Genomic DNA, 12,184 nt, shown 5'->3' with positions numbered 1-12,184 from the left:
AGAATGGAATCAACCAGATCTTCACTTATTTATGTTTTTTTTTCATTGAAGTAATAAAGCCTTCTTGCTACTAACCCGCACCTACTCATAAGCATCTTACCCGTGGGAACTTAACCCTCTAAAAGACCCATTCATTCAGACCTCCCACTCACTGGACTTCCCGCTCGCACTGATTGGATTGCTCCTTGCTTTCAAGAGTTTGACCAGCTTTCTACTATATTTCATTATTAAACAGACTGGCTATCCAGCGTCCTACTGCTTTGCCTCCTTTGCTTCGAAGGAATGCTTGCTACCGTTAGCCTTACCGAACTCTCTCAAATAAAGACTTTCCTACACTGGCACTATGCTTAAGACAGGTTTGCTGTAGTTCGCGAATAAGGACATGGCTTCATCTAGGTCCAGCTATGATGATAGACTCCCCAAGAGTCGCACGGACCGGACCTACTTTCCATATAATATATAAATAAAAAGTCTTCCGCCTTTCTCCTTGAAGCTCTTCCCGAAAGACTTATAAAAAAAAAAAGAATAGCCATTTTTTTGGAATATGACTCTATTAATTCCCTCACCTTCCCAAATGAAACTGATGAAAGAGGAGCCGTCACAGCTTCTCCTTCGGATCACTTACTCGGCTTTACAAAGCTCCCCATGGTCGCCTTCGATACCATTCCAATCAGTGATTCTTATAAACTGACTTCCCCATAGCCACTTGCTTACGACCTTTCGACTCTCGCTAAACTAAATAAGAGAATTTCACATTCACCCTTCACTTCTCGTACCGGATAGGCTCTTGGACTTGGAGCTCACAAATGCGCTGTTTGAGTGAACGAATGCGCTGTTGACATGAGATAATGAGTTGTTTGACTTTTTTCTGCTGAAGTCGGAGAAGAGGAGGTAGCGGTTCGTGCTTGAGTTGAATCACTTGACTTTGGTCCTATCTTTATATTAAGTCGTAGATCCCCTTAAAAAAAAGGAAATGACATAGGTGTACCCTACCACTGCTGTAGAAAGTCTTGAAAACTGGCTCACATGGAAGCCCGAAAAAGGTAAGGGTCAATGCAACTGTAGGGAAACATTTTCTTGCAGTCACACGTACCAGCTTGAAAATGAACTTTCTTAAACTGGCTTTGCAACTACAACTTCCATTAGAACTAGATGGTTGGGAATTGACACTTACACTCCAAAGGCTTACCTTTTTTATGCTATTGGAGGGGCCTAGATCTTCAAGCCTTAATGTTAATGTTAATGGAAAGATTCATTCCTAAATTTGTCTATTGCCCCTGGTACTCTAACAGGTTGGGGGGTATTGGATAGCTCTTTAGCAAAGGATCTTAGATAGGTTGGTTCTATACTAGACTACTATAAGGGATCTTTTCTGACTCTACTATTGTATTGCATAAAAACCATATGATAGTGTGACTCCCTCCATATCGTGGAAGAAAGCATATTCAACACAAAATAGTCGTCTTCTTAGTGCTTATCTCTTTTCAGCGGAACATAAAGATATCCTATACTAGGCCATAATAAACTGCGTCTTATGGTCCGGTCCATAGTTAGACCTTCCCCAATCCTCTCGTGACGATCCTGGTATACTAGAATGTAGGCCTTTAGCTCCTTATCATTAGCTCTTACGCTTTCATTTAAGGTCATTATAAAATGCCAGGCCAGCCCTTGAAAAGACATATGCAAACCCATAGACATAGACAAGCTGGAGAGACAGGCATAGGACTACCAAAAGCTCACTTTAATATAAATATAAAAAAGGGGATCCCTAAATGCCTATTGGATTGGATGACAGACAGGGACCATCTTCGATTGCCTCGTATAGAACCAACCCCAAAAAAGGTCACTGGAAATGGCTGGAATGAATTGTTTTCAAACTTCTTGCCCTAGAATTTTTTCTTACTTATTGAATCTACAGAGCTAAGCACATATATTCTTTCCTTTCTCTCATTGGCTTACTTGCTGGTTTCCCCTATCCCGCCGCTTGCGGGAAAGACTTCCGCTATAGGGATAGGTAGGTCTCCTATCTGGTAATAAGAAAGAATCTATATGTACATACTGGAGGAAAGAAAAGAGCTTGCCCAATTGGAAATAGTACTGCTCAGCGAAATGTTGTATCTCTCGTTCTCAGATAGACGGACATTCAAACTAAAATCATTCCTTTTTCTTGTTTTCACTCGCTTACTAATAACTAATCAATTTTATTTTTTTTTCTGCAAGTGGAGAGGCCTGGCTCGATAGACTAAGGGATACAAAAGAAATCCATTATCCGCTTGCCTACTTTAAAACTTTGTTTTCTCAATAGATTACCATTGAGCTAGAACCAAAACTTCTTTGCCCGCGAAATCTGCTTGCCCTCATCCCTAGACTGCGGTTACGGGGACAAGGCAAGGGGGGGATGTAACAAAACTCAAAGCGATAAAGAATGAAACTGGGTGGCTTAAAGCCCTTAAGACTTCAACTCGCTCTTAGGCAGAAGCACTAGGAGCCATGGAATTAGGGGGGGCAACTCATTCACACTTGATGTTATATAACGGGATGTAAGAAAACATAACTCCCCCTGTCTCGCGCGAAGAAAGAACCAAGCAAACCGCTTTCACATCCTATGTCTTGCGCTTGACCTATAACCAGCTCTCCCTGGGAAAGAAAAGAGCTTGCAATGCGGGCTACTCTATTGGATCCTATTCGTTCGGCTGGGCTGGAAATGGCTGCCTCACTGCGTGGACTCCTACCATCGAAGCAAACTAGCCTGGCCCAACATGTAAACTTTCTCCAAGAAGGAGATGGGCTTACCCTATGATTGCCGGCTGACAAAAAGAGGTAAAGATTGAAACATTCCTTATTTATTTGGTTTGGCTTGCCTATCTCTTTGCCTTTCGATTTCTCTCAGAATCAGAAAGCCTGCTTCGCTTCCCAAGAGATTTAGGGAAAAGGGCCTTGTCGGCCACCGCTTGCTGACGACGGAACGCATCGTCAATTAAATTAAAGGGTCCTCGCGTTGGACTTAGTTGGAAAGGTAGGTGTTCGGCATGTCCCTTGGTTGCGAACTTTTTGAGTAGGGCGGGTTTGGAGATCCCATTCCTCACGTTTACCGTTGTCCCCAGACTTCACCCTTTCCTTGTATACTTTTTCATTTCAATAGTAAGGCGTGTCCCTGTCTCCAACAAGTGTGTGATCCACTGATTCACTGAGTGACTCTTTCTTACCGCGGCAGTCCCTATCTCTTAAAGCCCTATCAGACTTCCTCCCTCGAGAAGGGACTGCCTTCCAAGACGGACTCCATGTGATCCCCTGACACATGGGGATGGAGCCAATCCGAGGTACATAGGTACGAATTAGACTCTCCCAGTCGGCAGTTATGTCATTAACGACATCTACCATCTGATCAGAGTCCGTCGGAGTCACTATGGATTCTACTACTTTATTTTATTAGTCAATCTCTTGGCTAAGGGTATAGCCCTTGCAAGAGTGAAGAATGATAAGTAGAGTTTCACTAGTAAGTCGGACGTCTCATCTTTCCGACTTTACTACGATGGAAAGACGGGATAATCCTAGGATACCCTGACCTCGTCAACGAGACAGGAAAAGGCAGCAAGAGGCCTGTTTTCCGGGGCATAAGCTTGCTGCAATGACACAGCACATTTAAGTAAAGCGCAGTGAACAAGAAACCAGATTTCCGGACAAGCCTGATCACCTCCTTAGCAAACAAGTGCGCTCCGACACAGAGCTCTTTGTTGAGACCATCGGTCACTACCAAGATGACTCGATTAAGAACCATCTTAAGTAGTGGAAGACCTTCCAAGATCTTCCACTACTTAATGGCCTTAAGTCGGAACAACTTGTCAAACAGGGTAAGGTTCATTTCCATAATTTATGTAACCTTCCTGGTCCTGGTTGGGAGCTGTCTCCACAGGACACGACCAAGTGAGCTAACAGGGGGTTTAGAGCTCCTTAACACCGGATATTCCGTATTAGTTGATGCAACTCTGACTAAGGTGGATCTGGATATGATATTGACCATAAAGCAAAGCGGATACTGACTTCGAAAGTGCTCTTAATCACTTCTTTCTTGGCCTTCTCTTCAATCCAATAGCAAGAGAAGGTAGAGGAAGACAAACCTTATGTCAAAGCTTCATGCTTACTTTTTTACCCTACTTCCTACATGCCTGATCTTAATGCTTGCTTGGAGAGCGCAAATCCTGTAGCGGTAAACCAATAGCAGCGGAAAGGCCGACAACACCTGCTTTTCCGTCTTGCCTTTGCTACTTGAGAGAATGCCTTGGACCGAGACCGAAAGCAGCTCTTCCCCTCATCTCATTAGCAAGAAAACCGCTTTAATCCATTATTTCTATAAAGCACTACTTCTTTTTTTGAATTATTAAACCCCGAAAAAAGTCTCTTTCATGCTTCAATCGAGAATGCTTGCTGTCAGGCTTTCGTACCGAAACAGCTGACTTGCTTGCATCCCTTTGATTGCTTAGTCTCTCCTCCTTGCTGCACTATTATGGTACATCGGTCTAATCCTCTGATCCCGTGACTTGCCTTTCATTTACTTGTCTTTCTCTTTCATCTTTCTATCCTATGCAATCAAAAAAAAATAGGAAGATTCTATGAATATCCCCATCCATAGTAAAGACTCTTCTCAAATACGCAGTTGCCAGATTACACTAAACGAAGCCATTTGAAGTGTGCTAATGAAACCTTCTTTCTAAAGAGGATATGCCATAGGGTGCCCCGAGGATTAGAGCCAATAAATATACATCACATCGATCTAGCCTAATAAACAAGGCTCCATTCATACCGGCTTAATTCATTATTGCCTCCTACCGTATGGCATCTCCTCTACTTCAATTCAAACTAGCGCTTCGCCCCTTTCCTCTTTCTTTGCTGCAATAGATGAGATTGGCATTGGCCTAGTTCCAATCCTTTGTCAAGTCACTTAAAAGCAGCCTCCCTCCTCATTTGCTGCAGGTGAGAAAGGGCCTAGCTTTCCGCTGGCCTGATTAGTAGTCAGACTGATGATCTACCCGTCTCCGAGGGGGTAGACCTGCCGGCAACTCCTACGGCAAAAGAAAAGCGAACTCTTCCTTAACTTAAGCAGCGCTATGCTTCATCCTCAAGGTCAACGGTTCTAGCCTCCTGAACCGTCATAATGGACTTATAAAAAGCCTCTTATGCCATTTTTACCGATTTGGCTATTTGGGCCGTTTTACTCATTTCTTTGATTACCAGGGCATAAGACTGCCCGCTCCACCACGTGCATAAACTAATTATCTCATTATAGGCCAAAGCGTGACCTTTTTTCTGGCCAAACTCTGTGACAGGGATATAATATAAAAAAGGGTGTAATCCCGATTTCTCTAAAGCGCTACGTCTTTTCCCGGCCATCATGCATCGCTCCAACCTCCTATTGCCACAGCCTTACAAGCCAAGCAAGAAGTGACAAATCTCAAGAGGGACCTTACTGCCGTTCCCAGCTTAAGCGTCTACACCTCCCAACAAAGTGAATGTACCTTATGGAACCTCCGATAGGGACTTAGATGAAGCCCGCCGACCTTCTCCACCTGCTCTGTAGATGGAACCTTCGCAGAGCTACCACTTTCGAGAATCATTTTTGTCTTTTTGCCCCGGCCAAGGGCACACCACATTCTAAAGAGATCCCTAAGACTCCAGTCCTACCCCGTCTTCTTAGGATTAAGGTTGCAGCACAGTTTGATGTAGAAGTGGCTATGATAGCAAAGAGCAGAAGAGAAGAAAGATATGTATTATATATAATAAGATAATAGTTGAGAGCACTGCTAGAAAGATAAAGATGGCGATAAGAGATTCGTTCTGTCTTTCTTCACTTCTTATCTTTATCTATGATATTAACTTGAACTTGAAGACGAGTCTTATTCATAACTAGAAAGCAGATCGAAAGAAGCATAGGTACACTGAACACTAACCCAATCCAGATGAAACTACTATTATCGGAACCCAGCTTCTCTTTTTTAGCGAATAAAGATTGAAGTCGCTCTTACACTTACTCTATTTAAAATCTTTCTAATTTATCATATGAAAGAAGGAGAAAGGGGGCTGCTACTGCAACCAAGCAATTGGTGCAGACGCTCTACGATGCAATCAGACAATGAGAGAGCGGACTCTCTTTCTCTAAGGGACACTTCCTCATTTTCTTTATTCCACCCCCTTTCGTCGGTTCCAGTAATGGGAGGGGGAGTACCATGTAGTTAGGAAGATGATCGATGCCTAAAGCATGTCTACTTAAGATCTCTATCCTTTCTGGTGATCAAGATATCCCAAGAAGAGAGACCTGACGGCGCTTACTAGAAGAGAAGGAAAGAAGACACTTACTATAAATCTATTCCACCGGAAGACTACCGCTTTCTTTCTCTCTGTCCACAGCCATGACTCACCCACCTTTCCATCCCCCCTCAGCATATAGATCCACCCGATCGATGAAGACTCGAACCGAACAGTGATCAAATCGACTGACTTTGGAGAGTCAATCCTCAGGGCAAGCCAAAGGAAGGACGGGATAGAGCTCAAAGACAGGCTGAAGGCAGAGAAGGATAGACGAGACAAGGAAGCAAAGGAGAAAAGAAAGATCGGAATAGAATAGAGGTAACGGTGGAACGAACGGTAGACCCAACTCTGTATACTTAGCCGGAAGCAGGGCGTTCCACCGATTCCACTGAGGGAGAAAGCCTTTCCCGTATCTATACCTGATCTGCTAATTTCTATCCGGTAGACTTGGTAAGGTAAAAGGGCCCCGACTTATTTGATTTCCAGAATTCGAGTTCGACCGCAGCTGCCCCTTTTGTGTTTTGGGGGGATCAAGTTCCTTGCCAACTATCGACCCCGATCTCTTTTCATTTTTGGTATTACTAGCCTAGCCTTCGTAAATCACACTAAAGCAGAGCACCCAACTATGGCAAGGCCCCCTTAAGTAAGGGTTAGGTTAGTCAATCCGGCCCGAGACGCGTTCGTTGACAAAACCGCCGTAGGAATGGAGACCTTTCAATAGAGCGGAGGCGAACTGATCAACGAGAAAGAGGCCCTACTCACTACAAACGAATACACCACAAGATCGAACTGCACTCATGCCTCTCCCGCATCAAGTTGACCGACCCCCTACGTAGTTCTTCTATCAATCATGTACGTAGGTAGGGTCCTCCATTCTGATTGGTATATCATGAAAAAAGCCATTTGCACCAGGCGCACTGCGCTTTCCCTTGCCTAGATGTTCGCCTTTCTAAGTCAAGTAATGGTGACCCGCCGAAGACTGGAGCCTCAAAACATGTTGACGAAGACCCCCGAACTGAGGGTTCGATCAGTAGAGGGGACGACTTTCCCTCCCCGGAAGAAGAATAGCCCCGCTCTCTAGCCGACTGATCCCGTGGATCATATAACTGGGAGGGAACGTGTCACATTAGAGGTGAACGATAATTACCACGATGAGGCTGGTCCCTCTTTGATTTTAGTAGACTAAGCTATTCATATGAATGCCGGGCTCTTTCTTTCACTGCTAACCCCAATAAGTCAGTTTCTTAATGCTGATATTTTATGTTTCGTCGAGCCCCGAGCTTGTGGTCCTCCTTTGAGTGTGGGTTCCATTGGATGAATCTCTCAAGTCAAGGTTCACGTACATAGCAGCAAGAATGGTGCAGCGCCTCTTTCTCGTTCTCGCTCGGGAGCCAAAACGAACACGCCTGCTACCTACTGTACTGGACCTTCGACCAGGCATTCTACCCTTGTCGAATCGGAACCAACCACCACTGTATTGCGCTCGAACAGTTGAGCGGCCGCCGGCCAGCAACTTCCGTACTGTACACAGATATAGATTCATTCTTCGTACCTGGTCCAACTTCACAACCCTTCGCGGGTTGGTAAGAAGTCAGTCTTGTTTGGTAAGACTCTATTGAACAAAGCAAAGAAAAGAGAGTGCTCGACCGGAACAACGGCCAACAAAGACCGTAATTACATAGATAACTGCTCCTCCCTTTCTCCGGCTTTAAGGCGAACCGTATGGCGGCCGGAAAGAAAAGAAAGACGACCTCCTCACCTTCTCGTAGATGGTGTCAGTGAGAGCAACTTTAGTATCCCCCGTTGACCTTCTTTTGTAGATAGAATCTTCAATGAGTGGAAACAACTTACTAATAAAGGTGCGCTTGTTGAGTAAGGCCGTTTTCTTGCAGGAGTGCTAACGCGCGCCCTTATTCTTCGCTTGCTCCGCAGTACGAGCCTCATACAGAGCTGCGCCCCTTTAATATGATGAGAAGAGGGGCCGCCCTCTTTTCTGCACCAATCTTTATTTACTACTATCTATCTTTTTTGGGGGTGTATAGCTCAGTTGGTAGAGCATTGGGCTTTTAACCTAATGGTCGCAGGTTCAAGTCCTGCTATACCCAAACAAACCTACCTTACACTATACCTATTCATTAATAAGGATGCGTAGTAACGTTCAAAGATCACTCTTTGGCCTTTAGACTCGCTTCAGCGACTTCGCCCTTTAAGTGAGAAGGGGGTGAGGTAAGGAGTAGTATAAGAGTGGCTCGGTCATCCATAGGCCTCTCCTTATTGGATTCATTCTATTCTATAGGGCGGGGCTGCAGACCAACAATCCAGCAAAAGGGCTTAAAAGCTCCTTTATCAAACCTTCCCCTTTTCAAAAAAAGAAGGTCAGCATCAAAGCCCAGCAAACCCAACCTATACAAAGAGCTCTTTTCAGCCCCTACTCCTAACAAGTGAAAGTAGCTGGCACCCACCATACCTTGCTTCGTGCCCTCGGTTTACTTCACTGGGGCTCTCTTCCCTTGGAACCAGGTATGACAGTTTACTTCTTTTTCTTCACTGACAGCATCCCAATGAAGATGTTCTTTTGTAACTGCCAGGGAGCTGGATCTAATGAATTGATCATAAAATGGAGAGATTTGGTTAACGGGAATGATCGTGGTACTCATTGAAACCCGAACTCAGAGTCGACGAGCATGAAGCAGAACCATCTGAGCACACCGAGCGGCGCATCAAGCAAATAAAGAAGGAGGGAAAGCATCGAATGGGATGTGGGAAGCGAGCTTACCGGTCTTTGCTATGGATCTTTCCCCTCGCTATAGCTACCATGTTCAGTGCCCAAACATAGATATGCCTACCTACATCTTATCTTACTACACCCACTCACCGCTCTTGGAGGTATATGAGACAGACTACGCGCTAACAGCTTTAGCAACAAGGCTATAGGCTAAACAACTAAAAAAGCAAGCATTGAAAGACGCTCACCTAGTGCATTCACCCTAAGGGAAAGTTCCTGAGTCAGTCAACTCAATTACAATCAATCAAAGAAGAGCACTATAAGCTTTCTACGCGCACCCTACGTACATAACTCCGCGATAGGACAGCAAAGGAGACACTAAATACACGCACTACAGAAGAAGCTATGTGATCAACGCGAGAAGCCTAATTGCATTTAGGAAGGAACGCTATGCGCATTGGCTAGAGCAGTCACTTCCGGAGTTAGCTCTGCAGATGAAGCAAGCAAAGGCAGAAGGTTGAAAATCCACTCTTGCACAGAGCCTCTTACTCGCCAAGTGGATAGGCAGCAAGCACAACTGGATCTCCTCATCTACGATGCCTCCTTCTTCCATATGTCCGGAAGCCTTATCTTCGTCTCAGAACTCAAGCCCCTTCCCTTTACTCCATAGGGCATTCGACTATTCCCATTCACTCTATCTACTTTGGCTAATAATCTTAAATATCTGGTCATTGGCCCAAGGTCAGCTCTTGTCTATGAAAGTAAGTTCCTTCTCGGTTTCGCATGCCAATTGGCAACTGCTCTATTTCGTATCATCCCACCCAGAGGGAAAGATATGAGGTAATTTATTCATTAATAAAATTTCATTGCCTTAGTTACCAGGAAAGATCTGATGTGAACAAAAGAAGATCATGGTTGAATGCTCACAAGACATGTGACATTGGTTTAAGTTGAATCGACTGTGAACGAATGGGTTAAGCGAAAAAGGGCGTTGATCCAGGATTCGATTCGAGGCTTGACCAATCCGGAAGTTGCTGAAAGAGAAGCGGAAAGGGACATCTTGAACTCAGGGGGAAGGGACGCTAACAAGTACTAAAAAAAGACTTTCCACAAGCTCGATCTTCTATTCAAGGATTCTTCTGCCTCACAAGTACCGGGCGATCCCGACCGCACCGATGCGGCTTAACCATCGTTTATCCACAGATCTTACTTTGAAACAACTTGGAGGGGAAGGCATCCCTTAGAAGCTGCATGAGCACTTTTACCAAAGAATGTAGGGAATAGCTAAATAAAAGGAGCATTACTTCGAACCAACCAGAAAGAAATCCAATTTGGAGTACTAACCAAAGGAGCATAAGCGGAAACGTAGAAAGACCAAAAACCCAGCCTCTTGCTGAACGAGATTATCATTCTCTTTTCCAAGCCCGGTTATTGAACCTATGCTCTACTCAATCCCAAGTACCCGTATACGCTACCTTCCTTGATCGACCCAGAATGTACTATCTCTAGCCGTGAATTCACTACACGAACATTTAACATATGAAAGATAAACGAGATCCATTGCACAAGTATGCTATTTCAATCAGTCCATGCTATCCGCTACACAGGGTTATTCAATTCCGTTTGATTCAAGACAAGCAGGAACGCTTCAAATAGACTACAGTGGACATATTCTATTATTCAGAGAGCCGCATAGACCCTCGATTTAGTTTAGAAACAAGAAGATTACAGCCTAGTAGTAGGTGGAGGCACTAAGTAGCCAAAGGGTATGACGAAAGGCTACAGCTATGCATAGGAAGTCTCAGTTAATGGGATGCCGGGTTCCCTTTGAGTGTAGAAAAGCTGCTGCTCGATTTGAATTGAGGCTTCGCTTCCAATCGCCATAGTGAAACTTCTGATTAGCCCTACTCTACTAGATTAGCCATAGCTAATTCGATAAAGGAGGGGTGAAAGACTAAAATTTCGATATATGTAGAAAGGGCACGACCTTTTTAGAAACAAAGACTACGAGACTTTTATCCATCCACTGTTACAAGAATGGTATGTGCCTCCATTAGGAAGAGAGGGAGAATGTGACTCAGTTTCGGTTGAAGTTGGCTTGCTGGATCTTGGAGTTGAACGTGAATAATTGTGAGAAATTACCCCCTTGTGTATACTTCTGTTCCTAAGGGAAGGGGCTTACTCATATATATAATATAAAAAAGAAAGTTTGCACTTAATCTATTAAGGCCAATCTTCTGATCCTCAACTATTCTCAACCCTCGGAGTCTAAAAAAAAAGATGTGTATCTTGCTATTGGTATCAATCGGTCCTCTCTTTCCTTTTGGTGGCGCATGCTTAGATTACCCTTATTCTTCATCTTCTCTACCCTTCGGTTGCTTAGGGCGCCCTGAGGGATTCGCCTCTAGGAGAATAGTTATTGATCACATAGCTTGGGTACTAGAAGTTGCTGATCGTATCATTCGGGCAGAGCCTGGGTCCCTTTGTATTATGTATAGCGCAGCTCCCTCTTTCTTTTGCTAGTTTTGTTCCGATCGATGAAGGAAACTCGGTAGCGCGCGGATTCGTTTTCCTATTTCACTGGGATCGGTCCTAAGGCGCGTGCTTCAATTCAATATTGTCTTGATTGGCAGTCGCTCTTCTGTATTTTGAATCTTCAGAGATACCCTTAGAGTTCTGTCCTGAATTGGAGGGTTGTTGAGTCAAGTCAAGAAGAATAAAAAGAAAGTCCCACAAAGGAATCTTGGACAATGGGCACAAGTCTTTATTAAAGAATTAGTATCTCCATTATAATTAGCATTTCTATCAGCTCTGCTCTTTTGTCTCCTGAATATCATCTCGAGACCCAAACAACGAGATCCGGATTGGAACCAACGCATATTCAAAGCTTATGGCCCTTCAATACAACCCCCCTCTGTATAAAACCGTAAGTGAGCGGTGCGAGTCTACAAAGAAGACTTTCCATCTTCCTTCTTTGGCGCTGCTGGAGATGCCCCACAAGGCCTTCTTTCTCAAGATTTCATTTTTCGCCGCGGTGAACAAAAGGAAGCAACGCCGCTACAAGCAATAGAAAGCCACGTTTATTAATCCATTTCAGTAGGTGGCGGTGTACACTAGGTATCAACAAAGGACGCTTTCTCTCACCCAGCCCTTTGG

General features: G+C 44.3%; 1 non-coding gene across 1 annotated transcript; it reads left to right on the top strand.

The window, feature by feature from the left end:
- Positions 1 to 8,335: 8,335 nt before the first annotated feature.
- Positions 8,336 to 8,408, top strand: TRNAK-UUU (transfer RNA lysine (anticodon UUU)). Its single transcript has one exon. It is a non-coding gene; the product is annotated as a tRNA-Lys (tRNA).
- Positions 8,409 to 12,184: the final 3,776 nt, after the last annotated feature.

Source organism: Vigna unguiculata, unplaced genomic scaffold, assembly GCF_037176805.1.
Source record: "Vigna unguiculata cultivar grain cowpea cultivar isolate G323 ecotype 2 unplaced genomic scaffold, ASM3717680v1 ptg000350l, whole genome shotgun sequence".
Taxonomy (NCBI): Eukaryota; Viridiplantae; Streptophyta; class Magnoliopsida; order Fabales; family Fabaceae; genus Vigna; species Vigna unguiculata.
Note: the sequence above shows the minus strand (reverse complement) of the source record. Positions and strands in the feature narration are given on the sequence as shown.